Source organism: Trichechus manatus, unplaced genomic scaffold (assembly GCF_000243295.1).
Source record: "Trichechus manatus latirostris isolate Lorelei unplaced genomic scaffold, TriManLat1.0 scaffold00201, whole genome shotgun sequence".
Lineage (NCBI taxonomy): Eukaryota > Metazoa > Chordata > Mammalia > Sirenia > Trichechidae > Trichechus > Trichechus manatus.
The window spans coordinates 63,867-75,416 of record NW_004444137.1 but is presented as its reverse complement, the minus strand read 5'-3'; positions in this window follow the sequence as shown (position 1 = coordinate 75,416).

Sequence of the window (11,550 nt, the reverse complement as noted above, 5' to 3'; positions counted from 1 at the left end):
TGTAGTTTGGGTAGGTAGTGTGTTTCTAGAAATTTACCCATTTCCTCTAGGTTTTCAAATTTGTTGGAGTATAGTTTTTCATAATATTCTGTTATTATCGTTTTTATTTCAGTTGGGTGTGTTGTAATGTCACCCATTTCATTTCTTATTTGGGCAAAGTAAAGTATTTTAATGAAATGTGCAAAGACCTGGGGTTAGAAAACCAAAAATGAAGAACACTCGGCATTTCTCAAGCTGAAAAAACTGAAGAAAAATTCAAGACTTCAGCTGCAATATTGAAGGATTCCATGGGCAACATATTGCATGATGCAGAAAGCATCAAAAGAAGATGAAAGAGTAACAAAAAGAATTGGTCAACATGCAACCGTTTCAGAAGGTAGCATGTGAACAAGAACCAACAGTACTGAAGAAAGAAATGCAAGCCGCGCTGAAGGCAGTGGTAAATATACAAGGCTCCAGGAATTGATGGAGTATCAACTGAGATGTTTCAACAAATGGATGCAGCACTAGAAGCACTCACTCATCTATTCCAAGAAATCTGGAAGACAGCTACCTAGTCAACCAACTGGAAGAGATCCATTTTTGTGCCCATTCCAAAGAAAACAGATCAAATTGTGGAAATTATCAAACAACATCATTAATATCACAGCAATTAAAATTCTGCTGAAGATAATTCTAAAATGGTTGCAGCAGTACATCGACAGGGAACTGCCTGAAACTCAAGCCCTATCCAGAAAAGGATGTAGAACGAAGGATACCATTGCTGATGTCAGATGGATCTTGGCTGAAAGCAGAGAAAACCAGAAAGATGTTTACCTGTGTTTTATTGACTATGCAAATGTATTTGACTGTGTGGATCATAACGAATTATGGACTACATTACAAAGAATGAGAATTCTAGAACTCTTAATTGTGCTCATGCAGAACCTGTACATAGACCAAGAGGCAGTCATTCACACAAAACAAGGGGATACGTCATGGTTAAAATCAGGAAAATCAAGGTGTGTGTCAGGATTGTATCCTTTCACCATACTTATTCAGTCTGTATGCCGAGCAAATAATCTGAGAAGCTGGTTTATATGAAGAGAATGGGGCATCAGAATTGGAGGAATATTCATTAACAGATATGCAGATGACACAATTGTCCTTGCTGAAAGTGAAGAGGACTTGGAGCATTTACTGATGAAGATCAAAGACTACTGCCTTCAGTATGGATTACACCTCAACATAAAGAAAACAAAAGTCCTCCCAACTGGACCAATAAGCAACATCATGATAAATAGAGAAAAGATTGAAGTTGTCAAGGATTTCATTTTACTTGGATCCATAACCAACATACATGGAAGCAGCAATCACGAAATCAAGTGACATATTGCATTGGGCAAGCTTGCTGCAAAAGACCTTTTTAAAGTGTTAAAAAGCAAAGATGTCACTTTTAAGGACTAAGGTGCACCTGACCCAAGCCATGCTGTTTTCAGTCACCTCACATGCATGAAAAAGCTGAACAATGAATAAGGAAGAGCGACGAATTGGTGCCTTTGAATTATGGTGTTTGCGAAGAATATAGCAAGGACTTCCAGAAGAACAAACAAATCTGTCTTGGAAGAAATACAGCCAGAATGCTCCTTAGGAGCAAGGATGGCAAGTCTTCATCTTACTTACTTTGGCCATGTTTTTGGGAAGGATCAATCCCTGAAGTAGGACATTAAACTTGATAAAACAGAGGGTCAGTGGAAATGAGGAGGACCCTCAGTGAGATGGATTGACACAATGGCTGTAACAGTGGGCTCAAACATAGCAGTAATTGTGGGGATAGCACAGAACCTGGCAGCACTTCCTTCTGTTGTACATGGGGTCACTATGAATCAGAACGAACTTGATAGAACCTAGCAACAACCAAATAAATCAGCCTTAATTATAAGTAATTATTGTAATGCACCTTAATTTAATTAAGTATTTCCTGAAAACTGGGTAACATAACAAACAGCTCTGGGAAGAGATGGTCAATGTCTTAGAGTGAGTTCTCTAGAGAAGCAAAACCAGAAAAGTATATAAATGTATATATAGAGATATTTTTATTAAGGAAATGGCCCACACGGTTGTAGAGGTTGGAATGGCCCAAATCTGTGGGTCAGGCTAGAGCCTTCTTCTAATTCAAGTAGCTGCAGGGGCTGGTGAACACAAGATTGGCAAGTCAGAGAGCAGGGCTCTAGCTCAAAGGCTATGAAGACTGATGAATCCCAAGATCAGCAGGCAAGACTGCAGGTAAAGTGCTAGCTCAAGTCCCAAGAACAGGAGGTCAGACAAACAGGAGCCAGCTGCAGGATCCAGAGTGAGCAAAAAGTCCATCTATATTTGATGCAGGCCATACCCTCAAGGAAATTTCCTTTCAACTGATCGGCTGTTTACAACAGATCCCATCATGAAGGTGATCACATTATATCAAATCTCATCATGGAGGTGATCACATCATTATATGACTTCTAAACTACATCATAACTGCCAAACCACTGAAAATCATAGCCTAGCAAAAGTTGACACACAGCCTTAACAATCACAGTCAATAAACATTTGAACAAACACACTTATATGATGATACTTGAGAGTAAAAGGCAATAACAGCAACAACAACAAGAAGTTGGGATGGGGAGAGAATCAGCCCGGGGATCAGCAAAGGCCATACAGAGGAGATGCTATTTGATATAAAAGGTGCTAGCCAGAGAAGATCTGGGGGAACTACTTTATAAGATAGAAAGGAGAGTAAGTCTAAATGCCAGGAGACTGGAACAAGCTAAATATCTTTAAGGTGAAGAAAAAAGGTCATCCCAAGATGGATATCAGGGACTAAGTTGGAAGGTGGTGGAAGAAGAAACTCAGGCCAGGGAGAGTCCTGTGGATCATGGGTGATAGAGGGTGATGATGTGTTTGGCAGTTATGAAGACCCCAAATCAATGATCAATGAAGCAACAAAATTAATTGCAGAAGAATATATTGTTGTTAATTGCTGTTGATTGACTCTGACACATGATGACATTATTATAACAGAAAGAAATGTTGCCCAATCCTGCACCATCTTCATGTCTTTCCGTGTTTGAGCCTATTGTTGTGCCTGTGTGTCAGTCCATCTCATTGAGGGTTTCCCTGGTTATCACTGCTCCTCTACTTTGCCAACATGATGTTCTTTTCTAGTGATTGGTCTTTCTTGATGACCTGTCCAAAGTAAGCAAGATAAAGTCCCTCCATCCTCTCTTATAAGGAGCATTCTGGCTAACCTTCCTCCAAGATGTATTTATTTGTTCTTCTTGCAGTCCGCAAAGAATATATAACTCTTAATATGAAACCTGTTTGCTGAGCTGCATGTTAGGAAATCGGAACATGTTTTGTCAACCAAGGAGGTTCAGACTGTGGATTGGAAGTAGAAAATCTATGCATATGTATCATGCTATTCTAAAAAAAAAAAAAAAAGAAAGAAAAATTCTCATATATGGCGATTCAAATCATAAGTAGGTCACAACTTCTGAAGCTCAAGCTTCACTGACTGATGAAGATTCTGGTATCGATAAAAACAATATTAACTGCAAGACAAAATATTCTGAAAAGAACAGAAAATTTTGGTGGTTGAATTCAAAGTTAAAAAGCAAGCACAGCTAAGCTAAAAGGAGCCTCCGTGAAATCCATGCCAACAGTGAAATAAAAGCAAGATCCTTGGTTTTCTGGTATTCAGCACGTGTCTATTCAGTGAGAAACTGTTAATACCACTGGGTGGTGCAAACAATCAATGCATTCAGCTGCTAACTGAAAGGTTGGTTGTTCTAGTCCACCCAGAGGCACCTCAGAAGAAAGGCCTATCGATCTACTTCTGAAAAATTAGTCATCGAAAATCCTATGTAATAGTTCTATTCCGACACACATGGGGTCCACTCAAGAGCAACTGTTTGGTTTTTTTTGTTGTTGTTTTTTAAAATAATTTAATTAGTATCTCTCTTAGTTATCTACTGCTGCTATAACAGAAATACCACAAGTGTGGATGGCTTTAACAAACAGAAATTTATTCTCTCACAGTCTAAAAAAATAAAAAATAAAAGCCAAACCCTTTGCCGTAGAGTCAATTCTGACTCATAGCAACCCTGTAGGACAGAGTACAACTGCCCCACAGGTTTCCAAAGAGCAGTTGGTGGATTTCAACCGCCAACCTTTTGCTTAGCAGCCAAACACTTTACCATTGCACCACCAGGGCTTCTCTCACAGTCTAGGAGGCTAGAAATCTAAATTCAGGGTAGCAGCTCCAGGGAAAGGCTTTCTGTCTCTGATGGCTCTAGGGGAAGGTCCTTGTCATCAGTCTTCCCCTGGTATAGGAGCTTTTCAACGCAGGGATCCTGGATCCAAAGGCCGTACTCCACTCCTGGGACTACTTTCTTGGTGGTATGAGGACTTTGTCCTCTCTGCTCCCTTCCTTCTTTCACATCTCCAAAGAGATTGACTCAAGATACAACCTAATCCTGTAGATTGAATCCTACCTCATTAACATTATGTCCTCTAATACTGCCTCATTAACATCATAGAGGGTAGGATTTACAATACATAGCATAGTCACATCCGATCACAAAATGGTGGATAATCACACAATACTGGGAGTCATGGCTTAGCCAAATTGGCATATATTTTTGGGAGACACAATTCAATCCATGACAATATCTCATAATACATTACCTAATAGTTTCTTAATTATTGGTAAGTGAAACTTTCTTTAAAAGTTGTCTTCATTGAATCAAACTGAGAAAATTCAATACTGAAGAAAATGGACAGTACAATTGAACTTACCTTAACAGTAAAATTGGTTCTTCCTTCTCCTCTAAAGTCTAGCTTTGGAAAGATTAGACTTTACTGAGAAGAAAGTTTTAATTTTGTTGTTTGTTGCTGTCTTCTTTTCTGAAAACAAACTATAAGATTTTTCATTCATAAAAGCATTCAATAGGGTGACCACTGACCAAATCTGATAAAATTAGAAGTTTACTGAAAATTTTCCGAATGCTTGGCTAGTGGCCACCATGTTGGACAGTGCAGATAACGAATGTTTCCATCATTGCACAAAGGTTTATTGAATAGCACTTTTCTACACACTTTCCAGGCTTGCATTACTTATTAGACCCTTTTCTGTTCCATTTTGACTGTTAGTGTGAACACATAACTCCAAAATAAAGAACTGCAGAAGATTTACTTATTTGTGGACTTAATTAGTCTACATTTATAGCAGAAGATACTTTCCTAAACAACAACGGCAAAAAATGTTCATTTCTAAGTTTTTTTTTCTTCTAAGTAAGTTTTTCTACTTATATAAGCCATTCATGATGATGCTTTGTATGGTCAACTCTTTATTTTTAAATAGCACTGTGTTTCAGCCAGTATCATGGGGGTGATACCAATCTCTCTGTGATGACAGACCCGAGTAGTATCACTTATTTTTTTGAGGGGCCAGTGCTAGGAATGGATTTCAGCCTTAGACCAGGAGAACCAGAACTTTAGACCATGCAGTGACACCTTGTAGTATATTTTTGACAAACGATTAAACACAATTGATTTTTAAATGTGACAATATTAAGTGGCAGGAAGATCACTGTTGTGTGAGAATCTATCTAAGTTATCTGTGATAGATAAAAGGAGTCCTGCACACCAGGGCTCCATGGAATCCACACAGTGTGGCTCTGGCACTCCTGTTGCCCGTTTGCTCTTAGATGTGGTTCAGTGTCATCGTCAACTTCAGGGCACAGTTGATTCTATTGCTTTACACAAAATATTAAGAGAGATGTTTACATTAGTGAGGTTTCAGGCAGTAGTCATTCAGTGGTAGAATTCTTGCTTTTCATGCGGGAGACCCAGGTTCAGTTCCTGACCGATATACCTCATGGGCATCCACCACCTATCTGTCAGTGGAGGCTTGCATATTGCTATTATCCTGAACAGGTTTCACCAGAACTTCCAGACTAAAACAGACTAGAAAAAAAGACCTCGCAATCTACTTCTAAAAATCAGATAATTAAAACCTTATGGATCCCGACAGTCCAATCTGCAACTGAACATGGGGATGGTGCCGGACTGGGCAGCATTTTGTTTCATTGTGCATGGGGTCACCATGAATCAGGGGCTGATAGGATGGCAGCTAACAGCAAGAACAACAACAGTGAGACCTGAATTTATACTTACAATGTAGAACCAAGTTTTGTTTCCTGGAAATGAATTTCATCAAGCCTGACATGGAAGAAAAAGAGAATTCACTTGGGAGTGAAAAGAGAGTGGAAGGTATTGCATGGATGGTTGTGCACCAGGCACTCTCCAAAGTGATGTACATTTTCCACATGGACTTCTATGGAGAATGTACATCACAACAACAGAGAGACCGAATACCATCAGTGTTCAGCAGGGGCAGGAGGGAGGGAGGAAGTGAAAGTCATTTCTTAGGGGCACTGAGCTTCTGTGAAGGGTGGTGGAAAAACTTGGAAACAAGTAGTGGTGATGGCTGCACAACATGATGAAGGTAATTAATGTCACTGAACTGTGCATGTGAGAAATGTCAAAATGGCAAATGTTCTGTTTTATGCATATATGTATATATATATATATATATATAAACACAATAAAAAAAGTCACAGAAGAACATCCACAAAACAACACAAAAACAGAAAAATGTTCCAAAATGAGCACATTTTGTTTGTTTTTAGGGAAAAGTAGATTCAAAGATGAGAATATTGACCGCTCATCCACTAACCCTCAAGGTTGACTTTGGAGTAGATAATTTCTTGGCACATATCCCAGAAAGGCATCAACTCTCATTATCCCACACCAGCTCTGGAATTCCAAGTCTTGGTGGTAGTGAGGTTGGTGAGAAAGGCTCAGGCTACCAACTCAATGGGGACCCCTATCACCAGGCAGGGAGCCCCTACTCAGCCATCAGTGGATCAAGACAGGGCCAAGTTCACCCACATTGTGAGTGACGGAGCCGTCAGCTCAGCTGGGATGCACCTTTGATTTTCTCTACTTGTGAGACATTATTTTGAAATCTTGTCAGTCCACTCACAAAATGTGATATATTCACAATATTATCGCTTTGAGAATATATTCTAAGGTTTTTTTTTTTTTTTTACAAAAAGGAATCCATGTTTCCTACTCGTTCATTAGCTCTTACACTGTATTAGAAAAGTATAATTTAGAAAAATTAGAACTATATGCCATTTAATACCAAGCCTAAAAAAATATTTTTGGAAATATTTACTAACTTAAGGATAGAACTAAGTATGAAACTATTATTTATAAACTAAATTTAGGTTAATGGAAAAAATAGGTATGTGCCATTTTAGATGGAAGAGTCATAAAAAGTTGGCCCATTTATATTTGGTTGGGTTTAAAATGGATTTAAAATTATTTTCTTTTTTTTTATGCCATACTAACTCATATGATTTTTAACACATTATTAAATTGAATTACTTAGGGAAGAAAGAAAGGAAGGAAGAAGTTGAAGACAGAGAGAAACAAGGAGGGAGGAAGAGAATGAATTAAAAAAAGAAATAGAAAAGAACGGAGAAGGAAAAAGAGCAAATCTATATACCAGAATATGCAGAAAATCTTTATCTACATACTCTGCTAAATACTTGGCATGAATCACTATTTTAGTTAATCTTCACTCTCCCAAAAGCCAAAACAAGAGCACAGTGAAGTCAAGCAATGGTTAGATCCAGGCCCTGATCCGAGAACCCCTGCTCTATCCACTGCTTTCTGCTGCCTACACTATGGGGCAGACTCCCTTCTAAGAGCAAACTGTACTGAGTGAAGGCCAATATTTATTTACCAGAATGAAAGTACTTTATATCAGTTAATTGTTGTTAGTTGGCATCGAGTTGTCTCAGCTCATGGCAACTACATGTAAAAGAGCACAAACGTTGTTGGTCTTGCATCATCTTCACAATAGTTGGTGTGTTCACATCCATTGTTGGTGCCATTGTCTATTTTGAGTACCTTCCAACCTACAGGGCTCATCACCTGCACTTTATCAGACAATATTCTGTTGTGAACCATAGGGCTTCCACTGGTTAATTTTTGGAAGTAGATCACCAGGCCTTTTTTCCAAATCCATCTTAGTCTGGAATCTCCATTGAAACCTGTCCACCATAGATGACCCTGTTGGTATTTGAAATATCGGTGGCATAGCTTCCAGCATCACAGCTACATGCAAGCCACCACAGTATGACAAACTGATGGGTTGTAGGTTAATTAATTAATACACATCATATAGAGAACTTAATGATGTCCATTATACAACAGCATTTTAATGGTTCAAAATATGCTATAAATTTTGAAAAATGTGCAACAATTTTAAAAATACATTTTAAATTTGAAATCTGACAGAAACAAAAGAAACATAAATCTGAACCACACAGTAATTCATCTGAAGAGCGTATGTTCCCTGTTCCAGTACAAAAATAGAGTTGCGTCCTTTGGGTTGCAGGCCTAAGGAAGAAAGCAGAATATTCCTACTGTGTTTTAGAATTTAGGTTTTAAACATCAGATGAGCAAGCTGCATGTGGTATCTTGAAGTTCACAAGACACCAGCTGCTCTCTTGAGTGGTAAGTCCACAGCCACATCCTGCATGCATGCACTGGGCTGACCAGGCCACTTTCCCCATGTCTTTCTGCCCTCCACTGTCTTTTTCCTGCATTAACCTTTGATATGCTAGATGACAACTTGTACTATATTTACGTTTTTTTTCTTAATTATTTATAGATGATAGTATATCTAGATAAAAATAATCTTAAACTTTTTATAAGGGCACAAAAATACTTCCCAAATATTTTTAGGCAAAAATATACTATTCCCTTATTGTTGTTACATAAGAGTGACTTTACATTCTGACCCAAGCCACGGCCTTTTCAACTACCTGACATGCATGTGAAAGCTCGCAATGTAAAAGGAAGACAGAAGAAGAACTGATGCGTTTGAATTGTGGTGCTGATGAAGTATATTGTATAACGTGGACTGCCAGAATGAACACATCAGTCTTGGAGGAAGCACAGCCAGAATGCTCCTTAGAAGTGAGGATGGTGAGACTTCATCTCACTTACTCTGTACACATCTTCAGGAAAGACCAATCACTAGAAAAGGACATTCTGTTTGCTAAAATAGATGGTCAGCAAAAATGAAGGAAACAGTCAATGACATGGATTATCACAATAGCCAAAACAACGGACTCAAACATACCAACAATCATGAAGATGGCACAGGACTAGGCAACGTTTTGTTCTGTTATACATAAGGTCACCATGAGTCAGAGCTGACTACACAACAATTAACAAGTTACATCCTCTTCAAATATGTGGAATAAAGAATGATATGAAATATTTCAGCTATGTAAGCATGAGAACAGCTGCTTTTTTTCACAGAAGTGACAAGGGGGTAGAAGTTCCTGCAGCCCAGCCCCCCATCACGCTCTCCATCACGGGGACTCACACTCATCACTGATGGTCTCTTATTTGTGACTCAGTCCACACACACTTTGCCATACCTCGATTCTTCAGCTACTTGAAAACCTGATATATTGAGTACCTGTTACTTCCCTTCTTCATGATTTTAAGAACTATGACGATCCCAATGATCTCTCCTCACTCAATTCCTTTGGTCAAAGTCTTCCTTAAATGCAGAAGTGCATACAAGGTCAACAGTGTGTGGGGCTACACACTCTCTTGAAAAGGAGACTGTACTCCAAATGCAGGCCGTCTTCATCCTCACGTAGGCATCCAAGACTTTCAGCTTGGAGTCCACTCTGGGGCTTCATGATGGTGGAATGTTGGAGGAGGTGGATAGGTCAAGGAAGGCTGTATCTCCTACTCCCCTAGCCTTTCCTTTCCTTCTCGAAGAAGAAGTCCCGGACAGACCAAATGCAGGCCCTCGAGGCTTCTTGTCAGCCTCCATCTCCCCAGCTCCTTCCTGATTTTGGCCTCCACTGTCACCAGTGGGTCTTATCTGTTGACCTTCCAACCCTTCTCCTACTCCTGCCCCACATCCTCTCCTTTCCAGCCCTGGGCCTGCAGAGTGACTTTTTGAATCTTCTGTTCCCTCTACTGCCTCCCTGCCCCCCCAGCACCATTCTCTGTGCTGGGCTGGGAATGGGGGTGAAGCAGAGGCAGAGATTGTTTTGATGCAAAAGTTGTTGTTAGTTGTCTTCAAGTTGGCTCTGACTCCTGGAGACCCCATGTATAACAGAACAAAATATTACCTGGTCCTGCACCATATTCATGATCTTTGGTAAGTTTCAGTCCACTATTGTGGCCATTATGCCAATCTGTCTCATTGAGGGTGTCCCTTACCTTCTGTTGCCCTCTGTCAAACATGATGTCCTTCTTCAGTGTTCAATCCTTCCTGGCGACATGACCAAAACAAGCCAGTGGGACAATGTTCTGTTGTGATCCATAGGGTTTTCATTGTCTAATTACTAGAAGTAGATCACCAGTCCTTTATTCCTAGTCTGTCTTAGTCTGGAAGCTACACTCAAACCTGTTCAACATGTGTGACCCCAGTGGTATTAGAAATACTGGTGGCTTAGCTTCCAGCATCACAGTAACATGCAAGCCACCACAGTACAACAAACTAAGAAACTGGTGGTGAGATACAAAGGTGGGGCAGTGGTATTCATGCTGGACATGGGAAAAGTCACCATGGTTTTAGGGTAAGGCACTCACTCCATTGCAATGTGCTTGTTCATTTGCATGAAGTACCTTCTCCCATGTCCTCCCAATAATCCTGGGAAGGAGGCAGGTGACCATGGACATTTCGGCTTATGGATGGGGCTATGGAATCCCAGTGAAGGCAGCAGCTGCCAGAGTATCACAAAGTGAAATGAGAATCCAAAACTCTTGGGTGACACAGTATCTGTGAGAGACCCCAACACATAATTTTTAGCTTTGATTTTTTTACCTATATTTATTGTCATGACCACCACCACTCATCTGAAGTTTTTCATATTGTGGTGACTTGTATGTTGCTGTTACGCTGGAAGCTGTATCGCTGGTATATCAAATAGAAGCAAGTCACCCATGGTGGACAGGTTTAAGTGCAGCTTCCAGACTAAGACAGACTAGGAAGAAGGACATAATGATCTATATCATTAAAAACTGGCCAGTGAGGAGGCTGGCTCGGAGCGACGGTCTCACGAGGGTCCCAGGTGTGGCACAGGGAGAGTTAGTCTAGCCTAGGCAGCTGGGGACCGAGGACAACCTTGCAGATCCCTGCAGTCACAAGTAAGGATTTTAACTGCTCTGACTGGCGTGTGGACCACACGTCATCATCTGCCTCCAAACTGCCTAGTGGCTCTCCTTCCCCTGCCATCCGTCTTCCTGAAGTAGCTTCTTGGGCTTAGAGAGCACATTCACTTAGACTTCCAGAAGCCGGAGCCAGGAAATGGAAGAGTCCGGCAATATGGCGCTCTAGGCAGAAGTACCACGCCGTCCCTCCACAGCAAAGATCCGAAAAACTAAGCCAAACAGAGAATCAACAATCCTGAAACC